We start from the raw sequence: 25783 nt of genomic DNA, 5'->3' as shown, positions 1-25783 counted from the left end.
CACAGCCAGCACTCTCAGTGCTCCCTCCACACAGCCAGCACTGTCAGTGCTCCCCCCACACAGCCAGCACTGTCAGTGTTCCCCCCACACAGCCAGCACTGTCAGTGCTCCCCCCACAGCCAGCACTGTCAGTGCTCACCCACACAGCCAGCACTGTCAGTGCTCCCACCACACAGCCAGCACTGTCAGTGCTCCCCACACAGCCAGCACCGTCAGTGCTCCCCCACACAGCCAGCACTGTCAGTGCTCCCCCACACAGCCAGCACTGTCAGAGCTCCCCCACACAGCCAGCACTGTCAGCGCTCCCACCACACAGCCAGCACTGTCAGTGCTCCCACCACACAGCCAGCACTGTCAGTGCTCCCCCACACAGCCAGCACTGTCAGTGCTCCCCCCACACAGCCAGCACTGCCAGTGCTCCCCCACACAGCCAGAACTGTCAGTGATCCCCCCCGCACAGCCAGCACTGTCAGTGCTCCCCCCACCCAGCCAGCACTGTCAGTGCTCCCCCACACAGCCAGCACTGCCAGTGCTCCCCCTACACAGCCAGCACTGTCAGTGCTCCCCTCACACAGCCAGCACTGTCAGTGCTCCCCCACAGAGCCAGCACTGTCAGTCCTCCACCAACACAGCTAGCACTGTCAGTGCTCCCACCACACAGCCAGCACTGTCAGTGCTCCCCCACACAGCCAGCACTGTCAGTGCTCCCCCCACACAGCCAGCACTGCCAGTGCTCCCCCCACACAGCCAGCACTGTCAGTGCTACCCCACGGAGCCAGCACTGTCAGAGTTCGCCCCACACAGCCAGCACTGTCAGTCCTCCCCCCACACAGCCAGCACGGTTAGTGCTCCCACCACACAGCCAGCACTGTCAGTGCTCCCCACACAGCCAGCACTGTCAGTGCTCCCCCCACACAGCCAGCACTGCCAGTGCTCCCACCACACAGCCAGCACTGTCAGTGCTCCCCCCACACAGCCAGCACTGTCAGTGCTCACCCCACACAGCCAGCTCTGTCAGTACTCCCCCCACACAGCCAGCACTGTCAGTGCTCACCCCACACAGCCAGCACTGTCAGTGCTCCCCCACACAGCCAGCACTGTCAGTGCTCCCCGCACACAGCCAGCACTGTCAGTGCTCCCCCCACAGCCAGCACTGTCAGTGCTCCCCCCACACAGCCAGCACTGTCAGTGCTCCCACCACACAGCCAGCACTGTCAGTGCTCACCCCACACAGCCAGCACTGTCAGTGCTCCTCCCACACAGCCATCACTGTCAGTGCTCCCCCAAACAGCCAGCACTGTCAGTGCTCCTACCACACAGCCAGCACTGTCAGTGCTCCCCCACACAGCCAGCACTGTCAGTGCTCCCACCACACAGCCAGCACTGTCAGTGCTCCCCACCACACAGCCAGCACTGTCAGTGTTCCCCACGCCCCAGACCCAGCTCCTGATTGGCTGAGAGGCTGTCAGTCAGCGCCAGGAGATACTGATAGGCTGAGAGACTGTCAGTCAGCGGTTGGAGCTCCTGATTGCTGAGAGACTGCCAGTCGGCGGCTGGAGCTCCTGATTGGCTGAGAGACTGTCAGTCAGCGGTTGGAGCTCCTGATTGGCTGAGAGGCTGTCAGTCAGCGTTTGGAACTCCTGATTGGCTGAGGGGCTTTCAGTCAGTTTTATTTTCTCATTAATTTAATAATTGATGCAACCGGATATTTCACCGCGATCTTGATCTGCTCCCTGAACCTGGACTGAGTCACCACATAAATAAATGTGCTCCCACCGCACAGCCAGCACTGTCAGTGCTCCCCACACAGCCAGCACTGTCAGTGCTCCCCCCACACAGCCAGCACTGCCAGTGCTCCCACCACACAGCCAGCTCTGCCCGTGCTCCCACCACACAGCCAGCACTGTCAGTGCTCCCACCACACAGCCAGCACTGTCAGTGCTCCCCCCACACAGCCAGCACTGTCAGTGCTCCACCCACACAGCCAGCACTGTCAGTGCACCCCCCACACAGCCAGCACTGTCAGTGCTCACCCCACACAGCCAGCACTGTCAGTGCTCCCAACACACAGCCAGCACTGTCAGTGCTCCCCCCACACAGCCAGCACTGCCAGTGCTCCCACCACACAGCCAGCATTGCCAGTGCTCCCATCAAACAGCAAGCACTGCCAGTGCTCCACCCACACAGCCAGCACTGTGAGTGCTCCCCACACAGCCAGCACTGTCAGTGCTCCCCGCACACAGCCAGCACTGTCAGTGCTCCCCCCACAGCCAGCACTGTCAGTGCTCCCCCCACACAGCCAGCACTGTCAGTGCTCCCACCACACAGCCAGCACTGTCAGTGCTCACCCCACACAGGCAGCACTGTCAGTGCTCCCAACACACAGCCAGCACTGTCAGTGCTCCCCCCACACAGCCAGCACTGTCAGTGCTCCCCCACACAGCCAACACTGTCAGTGCACCCCCCACACAGCCAGCACTGTCAGTCCTCCCACCACACAGCCAGCACTGTCAGTGCTCCCCCACACAGCCAGCACTGTCAGTGCTCCCTCCACACAACCAGCACTGTCAGTGCTCCCCCGCACAGCCAGCACTGTCAGTGCTCCCCCACACAGCCAGCAATGTCAGTGCTCCCCCCACACAGCCAGCACTGTCAGTGCTCCCCCAAACAGCCTGCACTGTCAGTGCTCCCCCACACATCCAGCACTGTCAGTGCTCCCACCACACAGCCAGCAATGCCAGTGCTCCCACCACACCGCCAGCACAGTCAGTGCTCCCCCCACACAGCCAGCATGTCAGTGCTCCCCACACAGCCAGCACTGTCAGTGCTTCCCCCACACAGCCAGCACTGTCAGTGCTCCCCCACAGCCAGCAATGTCAGTGCTCCCCCCACACAGCCAGCACTGTCAGTGCTCCACCACACATCCAGCACTGTCAGTGCTCCCCACACAGCCAGCACTGTCAGTGCTCCCCCCACACAGCCAGCACTGTCTGTGCTCCCATCACACAGCCAGCACTGTCAGTGCTCCCACCACACAGCTAGCACTGTCAGTGCTCCCTCCACACAGCCAGCACTGTCAGTGCTCCCCCCACACAGCCAGCACTGTCAGTGTTCCCCCCACACAGCCAGCACTGTCAGTGCTCCCCACACAGCCAGCACTGTCAGTGCTCCCCCACACAGCCAGCACTGTCAGAGCTCCCCCACACAGCCAGCGCTGTCAGTGCTACCACCACACAGCCAGCACTGTCAGTGCTCCCACCACACAGCCAGCACTGTCAGTGCTCCCCCACACAGCCAGCACTGTCAGTGCTCCCCCCACACAGCCAGCACTGCCAGTGCTCCCCCCACACAGCCAGAACTGTCAGTGATCCCCCCACACAGCCAGCACTGTCAGTGCTCCCCCACCCAGCCAGCACTGTCAGTGCTCCCCTCACACAGCCAGCACTGTCAGTGCTCCCCCACAGAGCCAGCACTGTCAGTCCTCCACCCACACAGCTAGCACTGTCAGTGCTCCCACCACACGGCCAGCACTGTCAGTGCTCCCCCCACACAGCCAGCACTGTCAGTGCTCCCACCACACAGCCAGCACTGTCAGTGCTCCCCCCACACAGCCAGCACTGTCAGTGCTCCCCTCACACAGCCAGCACTGTCAGTGATCCCCCACACAGCCAGCACTGTCAGTGCTCCCACACACAGCCAGCACTGTCAGTGCTCCCACCACACAACCAGCACTGTCAGTGCTCCCCCCACACAGCCAGCACTGCCAGTGCTCTCCCTACACAGCCAGCACTGTCAGTGCTCCCCTCACACAGCTAGCACTGTCAGTGCTCCCCCACAGAGCCAGCACTGTCAGTCCTCCACCCACACAGCTAGCACTGTCAGTGCTCCCACCACACAGCCAGCACTGTCAGTGCTCCACCACACAGCCAGCACTGTCAGTGCTCCCCCACACAGCCAGCACTGTCAGTGCTCCCCCCACACAGCCAGCACTGTCAGTGCTCCCCCACACAGCCAGCACTGTCAGTGCTCCCCTCACACAGCCAGCACTGCCCGTGCTCCCCCACACAGCCAGTACTATCAGTGCTCCCCCCACACAGCCAGCACTGCCAGTGCTCCCCCCACACAGCCAGCACTGTCAGTGCTCCCCCACAGAGCCAGCACTGTCAGAGTTCGCCCCAGACAGCCAGAACTGTCAGTCCTCCCCCCACACAGCCAGCACTGTTAGTGCTCCCACCACACAGCCAGCACTGTCAGTGCTCCCCACACAGCCAGCACTATCAGTGCTCCCCCCACACAGCCAGCACTGCCAGTGCTCCCACCACACAGCCAGCACTGCCCGTGCTCCCCCCACACAGCCAGCACTGTCAGTGCTCACCCCACACAGCCAGCACTGTCAGTGCTCCCCCACACAGCCAGCACTGTCAGTGCTCCCCGCACACAGCCAGCACTGTCAGTGCTCCCCCCACAGCCAGCACTGTCAGTGCTCCCCCCACACAGCCAGCACTGTCAGTGCTCCCCCCACACAGCCAGCACTGTCAGTGCTCCCACCACACAACCAGCACTTTCAGTGCTCCCCCACACAGCCTGCACTGTCAGTTCTCCCACCACACAGCCAGCACAGTCAGTGCTCCCCCACACAGCCAGCACTGTCAGTGCTCCCCACAGAGCCAGCACTGTCAGTGCTCCCCACACAGCCAGCACTGTCAGTGCTCTCCCACACAGCCAGCACTGTCAGTGCTCCCCCACAGAGCCAGCACTGTCAGTGTTCCCACCACACAGCCAGCACTGTCAGTGCTCCCCACACAGCCAGCACTGTGAGTGCTCCCCCACACAGCCACCACTGTCAGTGCTCCCACCACACAGCCAGCACTGTCAGTGCTCCCACCACACAGCCAGCACTGTCAGCGCTCCCCCACACAGCCAGCACTGTCAGTGCTACCACCACACAGCCAGCACTGTCAGTGCTCCCACCACACAGCCAGCACTGTCAGCGCTCCCCCACACAGCCAGCACTGTCAGTGCTCCCCCACAGAGCCAGCACTGTCAGTGTTCCCACCACACAGCCAGCACTGTCAGTGCTCCCCACACAGCCAGCACTGTGAGTGCTCCCCCACACAGCCACCACTGTCAGTGCTCCCACCACACAGCCAGCACTGTCAGCGCTCCCCCACACAGCCAGCACTGTCAGTGCTACCACCACACAGCCAGCACTGTCAGTGCTCCCACCACACAGCCACCACTGTCAGTGCTCCCACCACACAGCTAGCACTGTCAGCGCTCCCCCACACAGCCAGCACTGTCAGTGCTACCACCACACAGCCAGCACTGTCAGTGCTCCCACCACACAGCCAGCACTGTCAGCGCTCCCCCACACAGCCAGCACTGTCAGTGCTCCCCCACACAGCCAGCACTGTCAGTGCTCCCACCACACAGCCAGCACTGTCAGTGTTCCCCACGCCCCAGACCCAGCTCCTGATTGGCTGAGATGCTGTCAGTCAGCGCCAGGAGATACTGATAGGCTGAGAGACTGTCAGTCAGCGGTTGGAGCTCCTGATTGGCTGAGAGACTGCCAGTCGGCGGCTGGAGCCCCTGATTGGCTGAGAGACTGTCAGTCAGCGGCTGGAGCTCCTGATTGGTTGAGAGACTGTCAGTCAGCGGTTGGAACTCCTGATTGGCTGAGGGGCTTTCAGTCAGTTTTATTTTCTCATTAATTTATTAATTGATGCAACCGGATATTTCACCGCGATCTTGATCTGCTCCCTGAACCTGGACTGAGTCACCACATAAATAAATGTGCTCCCACCGCACAGCCAGCACTGTCAGTGCTCCCCACACAGCCAGCACTGTCAGTGCTCCCCCCACACAGCCAGCACTGCCAGTGCTCCCACCACACAGCCAGCACTGCCCGTGCTCCCACCACACAGCCAGCACTGTCAGTGCTCCCACCACACAGCCAGCACTGTTAGTGCTCCCCCCACACAGCCAGCACTGTCAGTGCTCCCCCACACAGCCAGCCCTTCCAGTGATCCCCCCACACAGCCAGCACTGTCAGTGCTCCCCCCACACAGCTAGCACTGTCAGTGCTCACCCCACACAGCCAGCACTGTCAGTGCTCCCAACACACAGCCAGCACTGCCAGTGCTCCCATCACACAGCAAGCACTGCCAGTGCTCCACCCACACAGCCAGCACTGTCAGTGCTCCGAGCACACAGCCAGCACTGTCAGTGCACCCACCACACAGCCAGCACTGTCAGTGCTCCCACCACACAGCCAGCACTGCCAGTGCTCCCACCCCACAGCCAGCACTGTCAGTGCTCACCCCACACAGCCAGCACTGTGAGTGCTCCCCACACAGCCAGCACTGTCAGTGCTCCCCGCACACAGCCAGCACTGTCAGTGCTCTCCCAACAGCCAGCACTGTCAGTGCTCCCCCGACACAGCCAGCACTGTCAGTGCTCCCACCACACAGCCAGCACTGTCAGTGCTCACCCCACACAGCCAGCACTGTCAGTGCTCCCCCACACAGCCAACACTGTCAGTGCTCCCCCACACAGCCAGCACTGTCAGTGCTCCCCCCACACAGCCAGCACTGTCAGTGCTCCCACCACACATCCAGCACTGTCAGTGCTCCCCCGCACAGCCTGCACTGTTAGTGCTCCCCCACACAGCCAGCACTGTCAGTGCTCCCCCACACAGCTAGCACTGTCAGTGCTCCCCCCACACAGCCTGCACTGTCAGTGCTCCCCACACAGCCAGCACTGTCAGTGCTCCCCCCACACAGCCAGCACTGCCAGTGCTCCCACCACACAGCCAGCACTGTCAGTGCTCCCCCCACACAGCCAGCACTGTCAGTGCTCACCCCACACAGCCAGCTCTGTCAGTACTCCCCCCACACAGCCAGCACTGTCAGTGCTCACCCCACACAGCCAGCACTGTCAGTGCTCCCCCACACAGCCAGCACTGTCAGTGCTCCCCGCACACAGCCAGCACTGTCAGTGCTCCCCCCACAGCCAGCACTGTCAGTGCTCCCCCCACACAGCCAGCACAGTCAGTGCTCCCACCACACAGCCAGCACTGTCAGTGCTCACCCCACACAGCCAGCACTGTCAGTGCTCCTCCCACACAGCCATCACTGTCAGTGCTCCCCCAAACAGCCAGCACTGTCAGTGCTCCTACCACACAGCCAGCACTGTCAGTGCTCCCCCACACAGCCAGCACTGTCAGTGCTCCCACCACACAGCCAGCACTGTCAGTGCTCCCCACCACACAGCCAGCACTGTCAGTGTTCCCCACGCCCCAGACCCAGCTCCTGATTGGCTGAGAGGCTGTCAGGCAGCGCCAGGAGATACTGATAGGCTGAGAGACTGTCAGTCAGCGGTTGGAGCTCCTGATTGCTGAGAGACTGCCAGTCGGCGGCTGGAGCTCCTGATTGGCTGAGAGACTGTCAGTCAGCGGTTGGAGCTCCTGATTGGCTGAGAGGTTGTCAGTCAGCGGTTGGAACTCCTGATTGGCTGAGGGGCTTTCAGTCAGTTTTATTTTCTCATTAATTTAATAATTGATGCAACCGGATATTTCACCGCGATCTTGATCTGCTCCCTGAACCTGGACTGAGTCACCACATAAATAAATGTGCTCCCACCGCACAGCCAGCACTGTCAGTGCTCCCCACACAGCCAGCACTGTCAGTGCTCCCCCCACACAGCCAGCACTGCCAGTGCTCCCACCACACAGCCAGCTCTGCCCGTGCTCCCACCACACAGCCAGCACTGTCAGTGCTCCCACCACACAGCCAGCACTGTCAGTGCTCCCCCCACACAGCCAGCACTGTCAGTGCTCCACCCACACAGCCAGCACTGTCAGTGCACCCCCCACACAGCCAGCACTGTCAGTGCTCACCCCACACAGCCAGCACTGTCAGTGCTCCCAACACACAGCCAGCACTGTCAGTGCTCCCCCACACAGCCAGCACTGCCAGTGCTCCCACCACACAGCCAGCATTGCCAGTGCTCCCATCAAACAGCAAGCACTGCCAGTGCTCCACCCACACAGCCAGCACTGTGAGTGCTCCCCACACAGCCAGCACTGTCAGTGCTCCCCGCACACAGCCAGCACTGTCAGTGCTCCCCCCACAGCCAGCACTGTCAGTGCTCCCCCCACACAGCCAGCACTGTCAGTGCTCCCACCACACAGCCAGCACTGTCAGTGCTCACCCCACACAGGCAGCACTGTCAGTGCTCCCAACACACAGCCAGCACTGTCCATGCTCCCCCACACAGCCAGCACTGTCAGTGCTCCCCCACACAGCCAACACTGTCAGTGCTCCCCCCACACAGCCAGCACTGTCAGTCCTCCCACCACACAGCCAGCACTGTCAGTGCTCCCCCACACAGCCAGCACTGTCAGTGCTCCCTCCACACAACCAGCACTGTCAGTGCTCCCCACACAGCCAGCACTGTCAGTGCTCCCCCAACACAGCCAGCACTGCCAGTGCTCCCACCACACAGCCAGCACTGTCAGTGCTCCCCCCACACAGCCAGCACTGTCAGTGCTCACCCCACACAGCCTGCTCTGTCAGTACTCCCCCCACACAGCCAGCACTGTCAGTGCTCACCCCACACAGCCAGCACTGTCTGTGCTCCCCCACACAGCCAGCACTGTCAGTGCTCCCCGCACACAACCAGCACTGTCAGTGCTCCCCCCACAGCCAGCACTGTCAGTGCTCCCCCCACACAGCCAGCACTGTCAGTGCTCCCACCACACAGCCAGCACTGTCAGTGCTCACCCCACACAGCCAGCACTCTCAGTGCTCCTCCCACACAGCCATCACCGTCAGTGCTCCCCCAAACAGCCAGCACTGTCAGTGCTCCTACCACACAGCCAGCACTGTCAGTGCTCCCCCACACAGCCAGCACTGTCAGTGCTCCCACCACACAGCCAGCACTGTCAGTGCTCCCCACCACACAGCCAGCACTGTCAGTGTTCCCCACGCCCCAGACCCAGCTCCTGATTGGCTGAGAGGCTGTCAGTCAGCGCCAGGAGATACTGATAGGCTGAGAGACTGTCAGTCAGCGGTTGGAGCTCCTGATTGCTGAGAGACTGCCAGTCGGCGGCTGGAGCTCCTGATTGGCTGAGAGACTGTCAGTCAGCGGTTGGAGCTCCTGATTGGCTGAGAGGTTGTCAGTCAGCGGTTGGAACTCCTGATTGGCTGAGGGGCTTTCAGTCAGTTTTATTTTCTCATTAATTTAATAATTGATGCAACCGGATATTTCACCGCGATCTTGATCTGCTCCCTGAACCTGGACTGAGTCACCACATAAATAAATGTGCTCCCACCGCACAGCCAGCACTGTCAGTGCTCCCCACACAGCCAGCACTGTCAGTGCTCCCCCACACAGCCAGCACTGCCAGTGCTCCCACCACACAGCCAGCTCTGCCCGTGCTCCCACCACACAGCCAGCCCTGTCAGTGCTCCCACCACACAGCCAGCACTGTCAGTGCTCCCCCCACACAGCCAGCACTGTCAGTGCTCCACCCACACAGCCAGCACTGTCAGTGCACCCCCCACACAGCCAGCACTGTCAGTGCTCACCCCACACAGCCAGCACTGTCAGTGCTCCCAACACACAGCCAGCACTGTCAGTGCTCCCCCACACAGCCAGCACTGCCAGTGCTCCCACCACACAGCCAGCATTGCCAGTGCTCCCATCAAACAGCAAGCACTGCCAGTGCTCCACCCACACAGCCAGCACTGTGAGTGCTCCCCACACAGCCAGCACTGTCAGTGCTCCCCGCACACAGCCAGCACTGTCAGTGCTCCCCCCACAGCCAGCACTGTCAGTGCTCCCCCCACACAGCCAGCACTGTCAGTGCTCCCACCACACAGCCAGCACTGTCAGTGCTCACCCCACACAGGCAGCACTGTCAGTGCTCCCAACACACAGCCAGCACTGTCAGTGCTCCCCCCACACAGCCAGCACTGTCAGTGCTCCCCCACACAGCCAACACTGTCAGTGCTCCCCCCACACAGCCAGCACTGTCAGTCCTCCCACCACACAGCCAGCACTGTCAGTGCTCCCCCACACAGCTAGCACTGTCAGTGCTCCCTCCACACAACCAGCACTGTCAGTGCTCCCCCGCACAGCCAGCACTGTCAGTGCTCCCCCACACAGCCAGCACTGTCAGTGCTCCCCCCACACAGCCAGCACTGTCAGTGCTCCCCCAAACAGCCTGCACTGTCAGTGCTCCCCCACACATCCAGCACTGTCAGTGCTCCCACCACACAGCCAGCAATGCCAGTGCTCCCACCACACCGCCAGCACAGTCAGTGCTTCCCCCACACAGCCAGCACTGTCAGTGCTCCCCCACAGCCAGCAATGTCAGTGCTCCCCCCACACAGCCAGCACTGTCAGTGCTCCACCACACAGCCAGCACTGTCAGTGCTCCCCACACAGCCAAGACTGTCAGTGCTCCCCCCACACAGCCAGCACTGTCAGTGCTCCCATCACACAGCCAGCACTGTCAGTGCTCCCACCACACAGCTAGCACTGTCAGTGCTCCCTCCACACAGCCAGCACTGTCAGTGCTCCCCCCACACAGCCAGCACTTTCAGTGTTCCCCCCACACAGCCAGCACTGTCAGTGCTCCCCACACAGCCAGCACTGTCAGTGCTCCCCCACACAGCCAGCACTGTCAGAGCTCCCCACACAGCCAGCGCTGTCAGTGCTCCCACCACACAGCCAGCACTGTCAGTGCTCCCACCACACAGCCAGCACTGTCAGTGCTCCCCCACACAGCCAGCACTGTCAGTGCTCCCCCCACACAGCCAGCACTGCCAGTGCTCCCCCACACAGCCAGAACTGTCAGTGATCCCCCCACACAGCCAGCACTGTCAGTGCTCCCCCCACCCAGCCAGCACTGTCAGTGCTCCCCTCACACAGCCAGCACTGTCAGTGCTCCCCCACAGAGCCAGCACTGTCAGTCCTCCACCCACACAGCTAGCACTGTCAGTGCTCCCACCACACGGCCAGCACTGTCAGTGCTCCCCCCACACAGCCAGCACTGTCAGTGCTCCCACCACACAGCCAGCACTGTCAGTGCTCCCCCCACACAGCCAGCACTGTCAGTGCTCCCCTCACACAGCCAGCACTGTCAGTGATCCCCCACACAGCCAGCACTGTCAGTGCTCCCCCACACAGCCAGCACTGTCAGAGCTCCCACCACACAACCAGCACTGTCAGTGCTCCCCCCACACAGCCAGCACTGCCAGTGCTCTCCCTACACAGCCTGCACTGTCAGTGCTCCCCTCACACAGCTAGCACTGTCAGTGCTCCCCCACAGAGCCAGCACTGTCAGTCCTCCACCCACACAGCTAGCACTGTCAGTGCTCCCACCACACAGCCAGCACTGTCAGTGCTCCACCACACAGCCAGCACTGTCAGTGCTCCCCCACACAGCCAGCACTGTCAGTGCTCCCCCCACACAGCCAGCACTGTCAGTGCTCCCCCACACAGCCAGCACTGTCAGTGCTCCCCTCACACAGCCAGCACTGCCCGTGCTCCCCCACACAGCCAGCACTGTCAGTGCTCCACCCACACAGCCAGCACTGCCAGTGCTCCCCCCACACAGCCAGCACTGTCAGTGCTCCCCCACAGAGCCAGCACTGTCAGAGTTCGCCCCAGACAGCCAGAACTGTCAGTCCTCCCCCCACACAGCCAGCACTGTTAGTGCTCCCACCACACAGCCAGCACTGTCAGTGCTCCCCACACAGCCAGCACTATCAGTGCTCCCCCCACACAGCCAGCACTGCCAGTGCTCCCACCACACTGCCAGCACTGCCCGTGGTCCCCCCACACAGCCAGCACTGTCAGTGCTCAACCCACACAGCCAGCACTGTCAGTGCTCCCCCACACAGCCAGCACTGTCAGTGCTCCCCGCACACAGCCAGCACTGTCAGTGCTCCCCCACAGCCAGCACTGTCAGTGCTCCCCCCACACAGCCAGCACTGTCAGTGCTCCCCCCACACAGCCAGCACTGTCAGTGCTCCCACCACAAAACCAGCACTTTCAGTGCTCCCCCACACAGCCTGCAATGTCAGTTCTCCCACCACACAGCCAGCACAGTCAGTGCTCCCCCACACAGCCAGCACTGTCAGTGCTCCCCCACAGAGCCAGCACTGTCAGTGCTCCCCACACAGCCAGCACTGTCAGTGCTCTCCCACACAGCCAGCACTGTCAGTGCTCCCCCACAGAGCCAGCACTGTCAGTGTTCCCACCACACAGCCAGCACTGTCAGTGCTCCCCACACAGCCAGCACTGTGAGTGCTCCCCCACACAGCCACCACTGTCAGTGCTCCCACCACACAGCCAGCACTGTCAGTGCTCCCACCACACAGCCAGCACTGTCAGCGCTCCCCCACACAGCCAGCACTGTCAGTGCTACCACCACACAGCCAGCACTGTCAGTGCTCCCACCACACAGCCAGCACTGTCAGCGCTCCCCCACACAGCCAGCACTGTCAGTGCTCCCCCACAGAGCCAGCACTGTCAGTGTTCCCACCACACAGCCAGCACTGTCAGTGCTCCCCACAGAGCCAGCACTGTGAGTGCTCCCCCACACAGCCACCACTGTCAGTGCTCCCACCACACAGCCAGCACTGTCAGCGCTCCCCCACACAGCCAGCACTGTCAGTGCTACCACCACACAGCCAGCACTGTCAGTGCTCCCACCACACAGCCAGCACTGTCAGTGCTCCCCCACACAGCCAGCACTGTCAGTGCTCCCCCACACAGCCAGCACTGTCAGTGCTCCCACCACACAGCCAGCACTGTCAGTGTTCCCCACGCCCCAGACCCAGTACCTGATTGGCTGAGAGGCTGTCAGTCAGCGCCAGGAGATACTGATAGGCTGAGAGACTGTCAGTCAGCGGTTGGAGCTCCTGATTGGCTGAGAGACTGCCAGTCGGCGGCTGGAGCCCCTGATTGGCTGAGAGACTGTCAGTCAGCGGCTGGAGCTCCTGATTGGTTGAGAGACTGTCAGTCAGCGGTTGGAACTCCTGATTGGCTGAGGGGCTTTCAGTCAGTTTTATTTTCTCATTAATTTATTAATTGATGCAACCGGATATTTCACCGCGATCTTGATCTGCTCCCTGAACCTGGACTGAGTCACCACATAAATAAATGTGCTCCCACCGCAGAGCCAGCACTGTCAGTGCTCCCCACACAGCCAGCACTGTCAGTGCTCCCCCCACACAGCCAGCACTGCCAGTGCTCCCACCACACAGCCAGCACTGCCCGTGCTCCCACCACACAGCCAGCACTGTCAGTGCTCCCACCACACAGCCAGCACTGTTAGTGCTCCCCCCACACAGCCAGCACTGTCAGTGCTCCCCCACACAGCCAGCCCTTCCAGTTATCCCCCCACACAGCCAGCACTGTCAGTGCTCCCCCCACACAGCTAGCACAGTCAGTGCTCACCCCACACAGCCAGCACTGTCAGTGCTCCCAACACACAGCCAGCACTGCCAGTGCTCCCATCACACAGCAAGCACTGCCAGTGCTCCACCCACACAGCCAGCACTGTCAGTGCTCCGAGCACACAGCCAGCACTGTCAGTGCACCCACCACACAGCCAGCACTGTCAGTGCTCCCACCACACAGCCAGCACTGCCAGTGCTCCCACCCCACAGCCAGCACTGTCAGTGCTCACCCCACACAGCCAGCACTGTGAGTGCTCCCCACACAGCCAGCACTGTCAGTGCTCCCCGCACACAGCCAGCACTGTCAGTGCTCTCCCAACAGCCAGCACTGTCAGTGCTCCCCCGACACAGCCAGCACTGTCAGTGCTCCCACCACACAGCCAGCACTGTCAGTGCTCACCCCACACAGCCAGCACTGTCAGTGCTCCCCCACACAGCCAACACTGTCAGTGCTCCCCCACACAGCCAGCACTGTCAGTGCTCCCCCCACACAGCCAGCACTGTCAGTGCTCCCACCACACATCCAGCACTGTCAGTGCTCCCCCGCACAGCCTGCACTGTTAGTGCTCCCCCACACAGCCAGCACTGTCAGTGCTCCCCCACACAGCTAGCACTGTCAGTGCTCCCCCACACAGCCTGCACTGTCAGTGCTCCCCCCACACAGCCAGCACTGTCAGTTCTCCCACCACACAACCAGCACTGTCAGTGCTCCCCCCACACACCCAGCACTGTCAGCGCTCCCCCCACACAGCCAGCACTGCCAGTGCTCCCACCACACAGCCAGCACTGTCAGTGCTCCCACCACACAGCCAGCACTGTCAGCGCTCCCCCACACAGCCAGCACTGTCAGTGCTCCCCCCACACAGCCAGCACTGCCAGTGCTCCCACCACACAGCCAGCGCTGTTAGTGCTCCCACCACACAGCCAGCACTGTCAGTGCTCCCACCACACAACCAGCACTGTCAGTGCTCACCCCACACAGCCAGCACTGTCAGCGCTCCCACCACACAGCCAGCACTGTCAGTGCTCCCACGACACAACCAGCACTGCCAGTGCCCCCCCCCCCACACAGCCAGCACTGTCAGTGCTCCCCCCATACAGCCAGCACTGTCAGTGCTCCCACCACACAGCCAGCACTGTCAGTGCTCCCACACCACACAGCCAGCACTGTCAGTGCTCCCACCCCACACAGCCAGCAGTGTCAGTGCTCCCACCACACAACCAGCACTGTCAGTGCCCCCCCACACAGCCAGCACTGTCAGTGCTCCCCCCATACAGCCAGCACTGTCAGTGCTCCCACCACACAGCCAGCACTGTCAGTGCTCCCACCCCACACAGCCAGCACTGTCAGTGCTCCCCCCACACAGCCAGCACTGTCAGTGCTCCTCCACACAGCCAGCACTGTCAGTGCTCCCACCACACAGCCAGCACTGTCAGTGCTCCCCCACACAGCCAGCACTGACAGTGCTCCCCCCACACAGCCAGCACTGTCAGTGCTCCCTCACACAGCCAGCACTGTCAGTGCTCCACCCACACAGCCAGCACTGTCAGTGCTCCCCTCACACAGCCAGCACTGTCAGTGCTCTCCCACACAGCCAGCACTGTCAGTGCTCCCCCACAGAGCCAGCACTGTCAGTGTTCCCACCACACAGCCAGCACTGTCAGTGCTCCCCACACAGCCAGCACTGTGAGTGCTCCCCCACACAGCCACCACTGTCAGTGCTCCCACCACACAGCCAGCACTGTCAGTGCTCCCACCACACAGCCAGCACTGTCAGCGCTCCCCCACACAGCCAGCACTGTCAGTGCTACCACCACACAGCCAGCACTGTCAGTGCTCCCACCACACAGCCAGCACTGTCAGCGCTCCCCCACACAGCCAGCACTGTCAGTGCTCCCCCACAGAGCCAGCACTGTCAGTGTTCCCACCACACAGCCAGCACTGTCAGTGCTCCCCACAGAGCCAGCACTGTGAGTGCTCCCCCACACAGCCACCACTGTCAGTGCTCCCACCACACAGCCAGCACTGTCAGCGCTCCCCCACACAGCCAGCACTGTCAGTGCTACCACCACACAGCCAGCACTGTCAGTGCTCCCACCACACAGCCAGCACAGTCAGTGCTCCCCCACACAGCCAGCACTGTCAGTGCTCCCCCACACAGCCAGCACTGTCAGTGCTCCCACCACACAGCCAGCACTGTCAGTGTTCCCCACGCCCCAGACCCAGCTCCTGATTGGCTGAGAGGCTGTCAGTCAGCGCCAGGAGATACTGATAGGCTGAGAGACTGTCAGTCAGCGGTTGGAGCTCCTGATTGGCTGAGAGACTGCCAGTCGGCGGCTGGAGCACCTGATTGGCTGAGAGACTGTCAGTCAGCGGCTGGAGCTCCTGATTGGTTGAGAGACTGTCAGTCAGCGGTTGGAACTCCTGATTGGCTGAGGGGCTTTCAGTCAGTTTTATTTTCTCATTAATTTATTAATTGATGCAACCGGATATTTCACCGCGATCTTGATCTGCTCCCTGAACCTGGACTGAGTCACCACATAAATAAATGTGCTCCCACCGCAGAGCCAGCACTGTCAGTGCTCCCCACACAGCCAGCACTGTCAGTGCTCCCCCCACACAGCCAGCACTGCCAGTGCTCCCACCACACAGCCAGCACTGCCCGTGCTCCCACCACACAGCCAGCACTGTCAGTGCTCCCACCACACAGCCAGCACTGTTAGTGCTCCCCCCACACAGCCAGCACTGTCAGTGCTCCCCCACACAGCCAGCCCTTCCAGTTATCCCCCCACACAGCCAGCACTGTCAGTGCTCCCCCCACACAGCTAGCACAGTCAGTGCTCACCCCACACAGCCAGCACTGTCAGTGCTCCCAACACACAGCCAGCACTGCCAGTGCTCCCATCACACAGCAAGCACTGCCAGTGCTCCACCCACACAGCCAGCACTGTCAGTGCTCCGAGCACACAGCCAGCACTGTCAGTGCACCCACCACACAGCCAGCACTGTCAGTGCTCCCACCACACAGCCAGCACTGCCAGTGCTCCCACCCCACAGCCAGCACTGTCAGTGCTCACCCCACACAGCCAGCACTGTGAGTGCTCCCCACACAGCCAGCACTGTCAGTGCTCCCCGCACACAGCCAGCACTGTCAGTGCTCTCCCAACAGCCAGCACTGTCAGTGCTCCCCCGACACAGCCAGCACTGTCAGTGCTCCCACCACACAGCCAGCACTGTCAGTGCTCACCCCACACAGCCAGCACTGTCAGTGCTCCCCCACACAGCCAACACTGTCAGTGCTCCCCCACACAGCCAGCACTGTCAGTGCTCCCCCCACACAGCCAGCACTGTCAGTGCTCCCACCACACATCCAGCACTGTCAGTGCTCCCCCGCACAGCCTGCACTGTTAGTGCTCCCCCACACAGCCAGCACTGTCAGTGCTCCCCCACACAGCTAGCACTGTCAGTGCTCCCCCACACAGCCTGCACTGTCAGTGCTCCCCCCACACAGCCAGCACTGTCAGTTCTCCCACCACACAACCAGCACTGTCAGTGCTCCCCCCACACACCCAGCACTGTCAGCGCTCCCCCCACACAGCCAGCACTGCCAGTGCTCCCACCACACAGCCAGCACTGTCAGTGCTCCCACCACACAGCCAGCACTGTCAGCGCTCCCCCACACAGCCAGCACTGTCAGTGCTCCCCCCACACAGCCAGCACTGCCAGTGCTCCCACCACACAGCCAGCGCTGTTAGTGCTCCCACCACACAGCCAGCACTGTCAGTGCTCCCACCACACAACCAGCACTGTCAGTGCTCACCCCACACAGCCAGCACTGTCAGCGCTCCCACCACACAGCCAGCACTGTCAGTGCTCCCACGACACAACCAGCACTGCCAGTGCCCCCCCCCCCCACACAGCCAGCACTGTCAGTGCTCCCCCCATACAGCCAGCACTGTCAGTGCTCCCACCACACAGCCAGCACTGTCAGTGCTCCCACACCACACAGCCAGCACTGTCAGTGCTCCCACCCCACACAGCCAGCAGTGTCAGTGCTCCCACCACACAACCAGCACTGTCAGTGCCCCCCCACACAGCCAGCACTGTCAGTGCTCCCCCCATACAGCCAGCACTGTCAGTGCTCCCACCACACAGCCAGCACTGTCAGTGCTCCCACCCCACACAGCCAGCACTGTCAGTGCTCCCCCCACACAGCCAGCACTGTCAGTGCTCCTCCACACAGCCAGCACTGTCAGTGCTCCCACCACACAGCCAGCACTGTCAGTGCTCCCCCACACAGCCAGCACTGACAGTGCTCCCCCCACACAGCCAGCACTGTCAGTGCTCCCTCACACAGCCAGCACTGTCAGTGCTCCACCCACACAGCCAGCACTGTCAGTGCTCCCCTCACACAGCCAGCACTGTCAGTGCTTCCCACCACACAGCCAGCACTGTCCGTGCTCCCCCCACACAGCCAGCACTGTCAGTGCTCCCACCACACGGACAGCACTGTCAGTGCTCCCACCACACAGCCAGCACTGTCAGTGCTCCCCACCACACAGCCAGCACTGTCAGTGCTCCCACCACACAACCAGCACTGTCAGTGCTCCCACCACACAGCCAGCACTGTCAGTGCTCCCCACCACACAGCCAGCAGTGTCAGTGTTCCCCACGCCCCAGACCCAGCTCCTGATTGGCTGAGAGGCTGTCAGTCAGCGCCAGGAGATACTGATAGGCTGAGAGACTGTCAGTCAGCAGTTGGAGCTCCTGATTGGCTGAGAGACTGCCAGTCGGCGGCTGGAGCTCCTGATTGGCTGAGAGACTGTCAGTCAGCGGCTGGAGCTCCTGATTGGCTGAGAGACTGTCAGTCAGCGGTTTGAACTCCTGATTGGCTGACGGGCTTTCAGTCAGTTTTATTTTCTCATTAATTTAATAATTGATGCAACCGGATATTTCACCGCGATCTTGATCTGCTCCCTGAACCTGGACTGAGTCACCACATAAATAAATGTGCTCCCACCGCACAGCCAGCACTGTCAGTGCTCCCCACACAGCCAGCACTGTCAGTGCTCCCCCACACAGCCAGCACTGCCAGTGCTCCCACCACACAGCCAGCTCTGCCCGTGCTCCCACCACACAGCCAGCACTGTCAGTGCTCCCACCACACAGCCAGCACTGTCAGTGCTCCCCCCACACAGCCAGCACTGTCAGTGCTCCACCCACACAGCCGGCACTGTCAGTGCTCCCCCACAGAGCCAGCACTGTCAGTGTTCCCACCACACAGCCAGCACTGTCAGTGCTCCCCACACAGCCAGCACTGTGAGTGCTCCCCCACACAGCCACCACTGTCAGTGCTCCCACCACACAGCCAGCTCTGTCAGCGCTCCCCCACACAGCCAGCACTGTCAGTGCTACCACCACACAGCCAGCACTGTCAGTGCTCCCACCACACAGCCAGCACTGTCAGCGCTCCGCCACACAGCCAGCACTGTCAGTGCTCCCCCACACAGCCAGCACTGTCAGTGCTCCCACCACACAGCCAGCACTGTCAGTTTTCCCCACGCCCCAGACCCAGCTCCTGATTGGCTGAGAGGCTGTCAGTCAGCGCCAGGAGATACTGATAGGCTGAGAGACTGTCAGTCAGCGGTTGGAGCTCCTGATTGGCTGAGAGACTGCCAGTCGGCGGCTGGAACCCCTGATTGGCTGAGAGACTGTCAGTCAGCGGCTGGAGCTCCTGATTGGTTGAGAGACTGTCAGTCAGCGGTTGGAACTCCTGATTGGCTGAGGGGCTTTCAGTCAGTTTTATTTTCTCATTAATTTAATAATTGATGCAACCGGATATTTCACCGCGATCTTGATCTGCTCCCTGAACCTGGACTGAGTCACCACATAAATAAATGTGCTCCCACCGCACAGCCAGCACTGTCAGTGCTCCCCACACAGCCAGCACTGTCAGTGCTCCCCCCACACAGCCAGCACTGCCAGTGCTCCCACCAGACAGCCAGCACTGCCCGTGCTCCCACCACACAGCCAGCACTGTCAGTGCTCCCACCACACAGCCAGCACTGTTAGTGCTCCCCCCACACAGCCAGCACTGTCAGTGCTCCCCCACACAGTCAGCCCTTCCAGTGATCCCCCCACACAGCCAGCACTATCAGTGCTCCCCCACACAGCTAGCACTGTCAGTGCTCACCCCACACAGCCAGCACTGTCAGTGCTCCCAACACACAGCCAGCACTGCCAGTGCTCCCATCACACAGCAAGCACTGCCAGTGCTCCACCCACACAGCCAGCACTGTCAGTGCTCCGAGCACACAGCCAGCACTGTCAGTGCACCCACCACACAGCCAGCACTGTCAGTGCTCCCACCACACAGCCAGCACTGCCAGTGCTCCCACCCCACAGCCAGCACTGTCAGTGCTCACCCCACACAGCCAGCACTGTGAGTGCTCCGCACACAGCCAGCACTGTCAGTGCTCCCCGCACACAGCCAGCACTGTCAGTGCTCCCCCAACAGCCAGCACTGTCAGTGCTCCCCCGACACAGCCAGCACTGTCAGTGCTCCCACCAGACAGCCAGCACTGTCAGTGCTCACCCCACACAGCCAGCACTGTCAGTGCTCCCCCACACAGCCAACACTGTCAGTGCTCCCCCCACACAGCCAGCACTGTCAGTGCTCCCCTCACACAGCCAGCACTGTCAGTGCTTCCCACCACACAGCCAGCACTGTCCGTGCTCCCCCCACACAGCCAGCACTGTCAGTGCTCCCACCACACGGACAGCACTGTCAGTGCTCCCACCACACAGCCAGCACTGTCAGTGCTCCCCACCACACAGCCAGCACTGTCAGTGCTCCCACCACACAACCAGCACTGTCAGTGCTCCCACCACACAGCCAGCACTGTCAGTGCTCCCCACCACACAGCCAGCAGTGTCAGTGTTCCCCACGTCCCAGACCTAGCTCCTGATTGGCTGAGAGGCTGTCAGTCAGCGCCAGGAGATACTGATAGGCTGAGAGACTGTCAGTCAGCAGTTGGAGCTCCTGATTGGCTGAGAGACTGCCAGTCGGCGGCTGGAGCTCCTGATTGGCTGAGAGACTGTCAGTCAGCGGCTGGAGCTCCTGATTGGCTGAGAGACTGTCAGTCAGCGGTTTGAACTCCTGATTGGCTGAGGGGCTTTCAGTCAGTTTTATTTTCTCATTAATTTAATAATTGATGCAACCGGATATTTCACCGCGATCTTGATCTGCTCCCTGAACCTGGACTGAGTCACCACATAAATAAATGTGCTCCCACCGCACAGCCAGCACTGTCAGTGCTCCCCACACAGCCAGCACTGTCAGTGCTCCCCCCACACAGCCAGCACTGCCAGTGCTCCCACCACACAGCCAGCTCTGCCCGTGCTCCCACCACACAGCCAGCACTGTCAGTGCTCCCACCACACAGCCAGCACTGTCAGTGCTCCCCCCACACAGCCAGCACTGTCAGTGCTCCACCCACACAGCCGGCACTGTCAGTGCTCCCCCACAGAGCCAGCACTGTCAGTGTTCCCACCACACAGCCAGCACTGTCAGTGCTCCCCACACAGCCAGCACTGTGAGTGCTCCCCCACACAGCCACCACTGTCAGTGCTCCCACCACACAGCCAGCTCTGTCAGCGCTCCCCCACACAGCCAGCACTGTCAGTGCTACCACCACACAGCCAGCACTGTCAGTGCTCCCACCACACAGCCAGCACTGTCAGCGCTCCCCCACACAGCCAGCACTGTCAGTGCTCCCCCACACAGCCAGCACTGTCAGTGCTCCCACCACACAGCCAGCACTGTCAGTTTTCCCCACGCCCCAGACCCAGCTCCTGATTGGCTGAGAGGCTGTCAGTCAGCGCCAGGAGATACTGATAGGCTGAGAGACTGTCAGTCAGCGGTTGGATCTCCTGATTGGCTGAGAGACTGCCAGTCGGCGGCTGGAACCCCTGATTGGCTGAGAGACTGTCAGTCAGCGGCTGGAGCTCCTGATTGGTTGAGAGACTGTCAGTCAGCGGTTGGAACTCCTGATTGGCTGAGGGGCTTTCAGTCAGTTTTATTTTCTCATTAATTTAATAATTGATGCAACCGGATATTTCACCGCGATCTTGATCTGCTCCCTGAACCTGGACTGAGTCACCACATAAATAAATGTGCTCCCACCGCACAGCCAGCACTGTCAGTGCTCCCCACACAGCCAGCACTGTCAGTGCTCCCCCCACACAGCCAGCACTGCCAGTGCTCCCACCACACAGCCAGCACTGCCCGTGCTCCCACCACACAGCCAGCACTGTCAGTGCTCCCACCACACAGCCAGCACTGTTAGTGCTCCCCCCACACAGCCAGCACTGTCAGTGCTCCCCCACACAGTCAGCCCTTCCAGTGATCCCCCCACACAGCCAGCACTGTCAGTGCTCCCCCCACACAGCTAGCACTGTCAGTGCTCACCCCACACAGCCAGCACTGTCAGTGCTCCCAACACACAGCCAGCACTGCCAGTGCTCCCATCACACAGCAAGCACTGCCAGTGCTCCACCCACACAGCCAGCACTGTCAGTGCTCCGAGCACACAGCCAGCACTGTCAGTGCACCCACCACACAGCCAGCACTGTCAGTGCTCCCACCACACAGCCAGCACTGCCAGTGCTCCCACCCCACAGCCAGCACTGTCAGTGCTCACCCCACACAGCCAGCACTGTGAGTGCTCCGCACACAGCCAGCACTGTCAGTGCTCCCCGCACACAGCCAGCACTGTCAGTGCTCCCCCAACAGCCAGCACTGTCAGTGCTCCCCCGACAAAGCCAGCACTGTCAGCGCTCCCACCAGACAGCCAGCACTGTCAGTGCTCACCCCACACAGCCAGCACTGTCAGTGCTCCCCCACACAGCCAACACTGTCAGTGCTCCCCCCACACAGCCAGCACTGTCAGTGCTCCCCCCACACAGCCAGCACTGTCAGTGCTCCCACCACACATCCAGCACTGTCAGTGCTCCCCCGCACAGCCTGCACTGTTAGTGCTCCCCCACACAGCCAGCACTGTCAGTGCTCCCCCACACAGCTAGCACTGTCAGTGCTCCCCCCACACAGCCTGCACTGTCAGTGCTCCCTCCACACAGCCAGCACTGTCAGTTCTCCCACCACACAACCAGCACTGTCAGTGCTCCCCCCACACACCCAGCACTGTCAGTGCTCCCCCCACACAGCCAGCACTGCCAGTGCTCCCACCACACAGCCAGCACTGTCAGTGCTCCCACCACACAGCCAGCACTGTCAGCGCTCCCCCACACAGCCATCACTGTCAGTGCTCCCCCCACACAGCCAGCACTGCCAGTGCTCCCACCACATAGCCAGCGCTGTCAGTGCTCCCACCACACAGCCAGCACTGTCAGTGCTCCCACCACACAACCAGCACTGTCAGTGGTCACCCCACACAGCCAGCACTGTCAGTGCTCCCACCACACAGCCAGCACTGTCAGTGCTCCCACCACACAACCAGCACTGCCAGTGCCCCCCCCCACACAGCCAGCACTGTCAGTGCTCCCCCCATACAGCCAGCACTGTCAGTGCTCCCACCACACAGCCAGCACTGTCAGTGCTCCCCCCCCCCCACACAGCCAGCACTGTCAGTGCTCCCACCACACACAGCCAGCAGTGTCAGTGCTCCCACCACACAACCAGCACTGTCAGTGCCCCCCCACACAGCCAGCACTGTCAGTGCTCCCCCCAGACAGCCAGCACTGTCAGTGCTCCCACCACACAGCCAGCACTGTCAGTGCTCCCACCCCACACAGCCAGCACTGTCAGTGCTCCCCCCACACAGCCAGCACTGTCAGTGCTCCTCCACACAGCCAGCACTGTCAGTGCTCCCACCACACAGCCAGCACTGTCAGTGCTCCCCCACACAGCCAGCACTGACAGTGCTCCCCCCACACAGCCAGCACTGTCAGTGCTCCCTCACACAGCCAGCACTGTCAGTGCTTCCCACCACACAGCCAGCACTGTCCGTGCTCCCCCCACACAGCCAGCACTGTCAGTGCTCCCACCACACGGACAGCACTGTCAGTGCTCCCACCACACAGCCAGCACTGTCAGTGCTCCCCACCACACAGCCAGCACTGTCAGTGCTCCCACCACACAACCAGCACTGTCAGTGCTCCCACCACACAGCCAGCACTGTCAGTGCTCCCCACCACACAGCCAGCAGTGTCAGTGTTCCCCACGCCCCAGACCCAGCTCCTGATTGGCTGAGAGGCTGTCAGTCAGCGCCAGGAGATACTGATAGGCTGAGAGACTGTCAGTCAGCAGTTGGAGCTCCTGATTGGCTGAGAGACTGCCAGTCGGCGGCTGGAGCTCCTGATTGGCTGAGAGACTGTCAGTCAGCGGCTGGAGCTCCTGATTGGCTGAGAGACTGTCAGTCAGCGGTTGGAACTCCTGATTGGCTGAGGGGCTTTCAGTCAGTTTTATTTTCTCATTAATTTAATAATTGATGCAACCGGATATTTCACCGCGATCTTGATCTGCTCCCTGAACATGGACTGAGTCACCACATAAATAAATGTGCTCCCACCGCACAGCCAGCACTGTCAGTGCTCCCCACACAGCCAGCACTGTCAGTGCTCCCCCCACACAGCCAGCACTGCCAGTGCTCCCACCACACAGCCAGCTCTGCCCGTGCTCCCACCACACAGCCAGCACTGTCAGTGCTCCCACCACACAGCCAGCACTGTCAGTGCTCCCACCACACAGCCAGCACTGTCAGTGCTCCACCCACACAGCCAGCACTGTCAGTGCTCCCACCACACATCCAGCACTGTCAGTGCTCACCCCACACAGCCAGCACTGTCAGTGCTCCCAACACACAGCCAGCACTGTCAGTGCTCCCCCCACACAGCCAGCACTGTCAGTGCTCCCCCACACAGCCAGCACTGTCAGTGCTCCCCCCACACAGCCAGCACTGTCAGTCCTCGCACCACACAGCCAGCACTGTCAGTGCTCCCCCACACTGCCAGCACTGTCAGTGCTCCCCCACACAACCAGCACTGTCAGTGCTCCCCCGCACAGCCAGCACTGTCAGTGCTCCCCCACACAGCCAGCACTGTCAGTGCTCCCCCCACACAGCCATCACTGTCAGTGCTCCCCCACACAGCCTGCACTGTCAGTGCTCCCCACGCATCCAGCACTGTCAGTGCTCCCACCACACAGCCAGCACTGTCAGTGTTCCCCCCACACAGCCAGCAATGCCAGTGCTCCCACCACACCGCCAGCACAGTTAGTGCTCCCCCACACAGCCAGCACTGTCAGTGCTCCCCACACAGCCAGCACTGTCAGTGCTCCCCCCACACAGCCAGCACTGTCAGTGCTCCCCCACAGCCAGCAATGTCAGTGCTCACCCCACACAGCCAGCACTGTCAGTGCTCCCACCACACCGCCAGCACTGTCAGTGCTCCCACCACACAACCAGCACTGTCAGTGCCCCCCCCACACAGCCAGCACTGTCAGTGCTCCCCCCATACAGCCAGCACTGTCAGTGCTCCCACCACACAGCCAGCACTGTCAGTGCTCCCACCCCACACAGCCAGCACTGTCAGTGCTCCCACCCCACACAGCCAGCAGTGTCAGTGCTCCCACCACACAACCAGCACTGTCATTGCCCCCCCCACACAGCCAGCACTGTCAGTGCTCCCCCCATACAGCCAGCACTGTCAGTGCTCCCACCACACAGCCAGCACTGTCAGTGCTCCCACCCCACACAGCCAGCACTGTCAGTGCTCCCCCCACACAGCCAGCACTGTCAGTGCTCCTCCACACAGCCAGCACTGTCAGTGCCCCCTCACACAGCCAGCACTGTCAGTGCTCCACCCACACAGCCAGCACTGTCAGTGCTCCCCTCACACAGCCAGCACTGTCAGTGCTTCCCACCACACAGCCAGCAATGTCAGTGCTCCCCCCACAGAGCCAGCTCTGTCAGTGCTCCCACCACACAGACAGCACTGTCAGTGCTCCCACCACACAGCCAGCACTGTCAGTGCTCCCCACCACACAGCCAGCACTGTCAGTGCTCCCACCACACAGCCAGCACTGTCAGTGCTCCCACCACACAGCCAGCACTGTCAGTGCTCCCCACCACACAGCCAGCACTGTCAGTGCTCCCACCACACAGCCAGCACTGTCAGTGCTCCCCACCACACAGCCAGCACTGTCAGTGCTCCCACCGCACAGCCAGCACTGTCAGTGCTCCCACCACACAGCCAGCACTGTCAGTGCTCCCCACCACACAGCCAGCAC

This window comes from Scyliorhinus torazame, unplaced genomic scaffold, assembly GCF_047496885.1.
Source record: "Scyliorhinus torazame isolate Kashiwa2021f unplaced genomic scaffold, sScyTor2.1 scaffold_37, whole genome shotgun sequence".
NCBI lineage: Eukaryota > Metazoa > Chordata > Chondrichthyes > Carcharhiniformes > Scyliorhinidae > Scyliorhinus > Scyliorhinus torazame.
Note: the sequence above shows the minus strand (reverse complement) of the source record.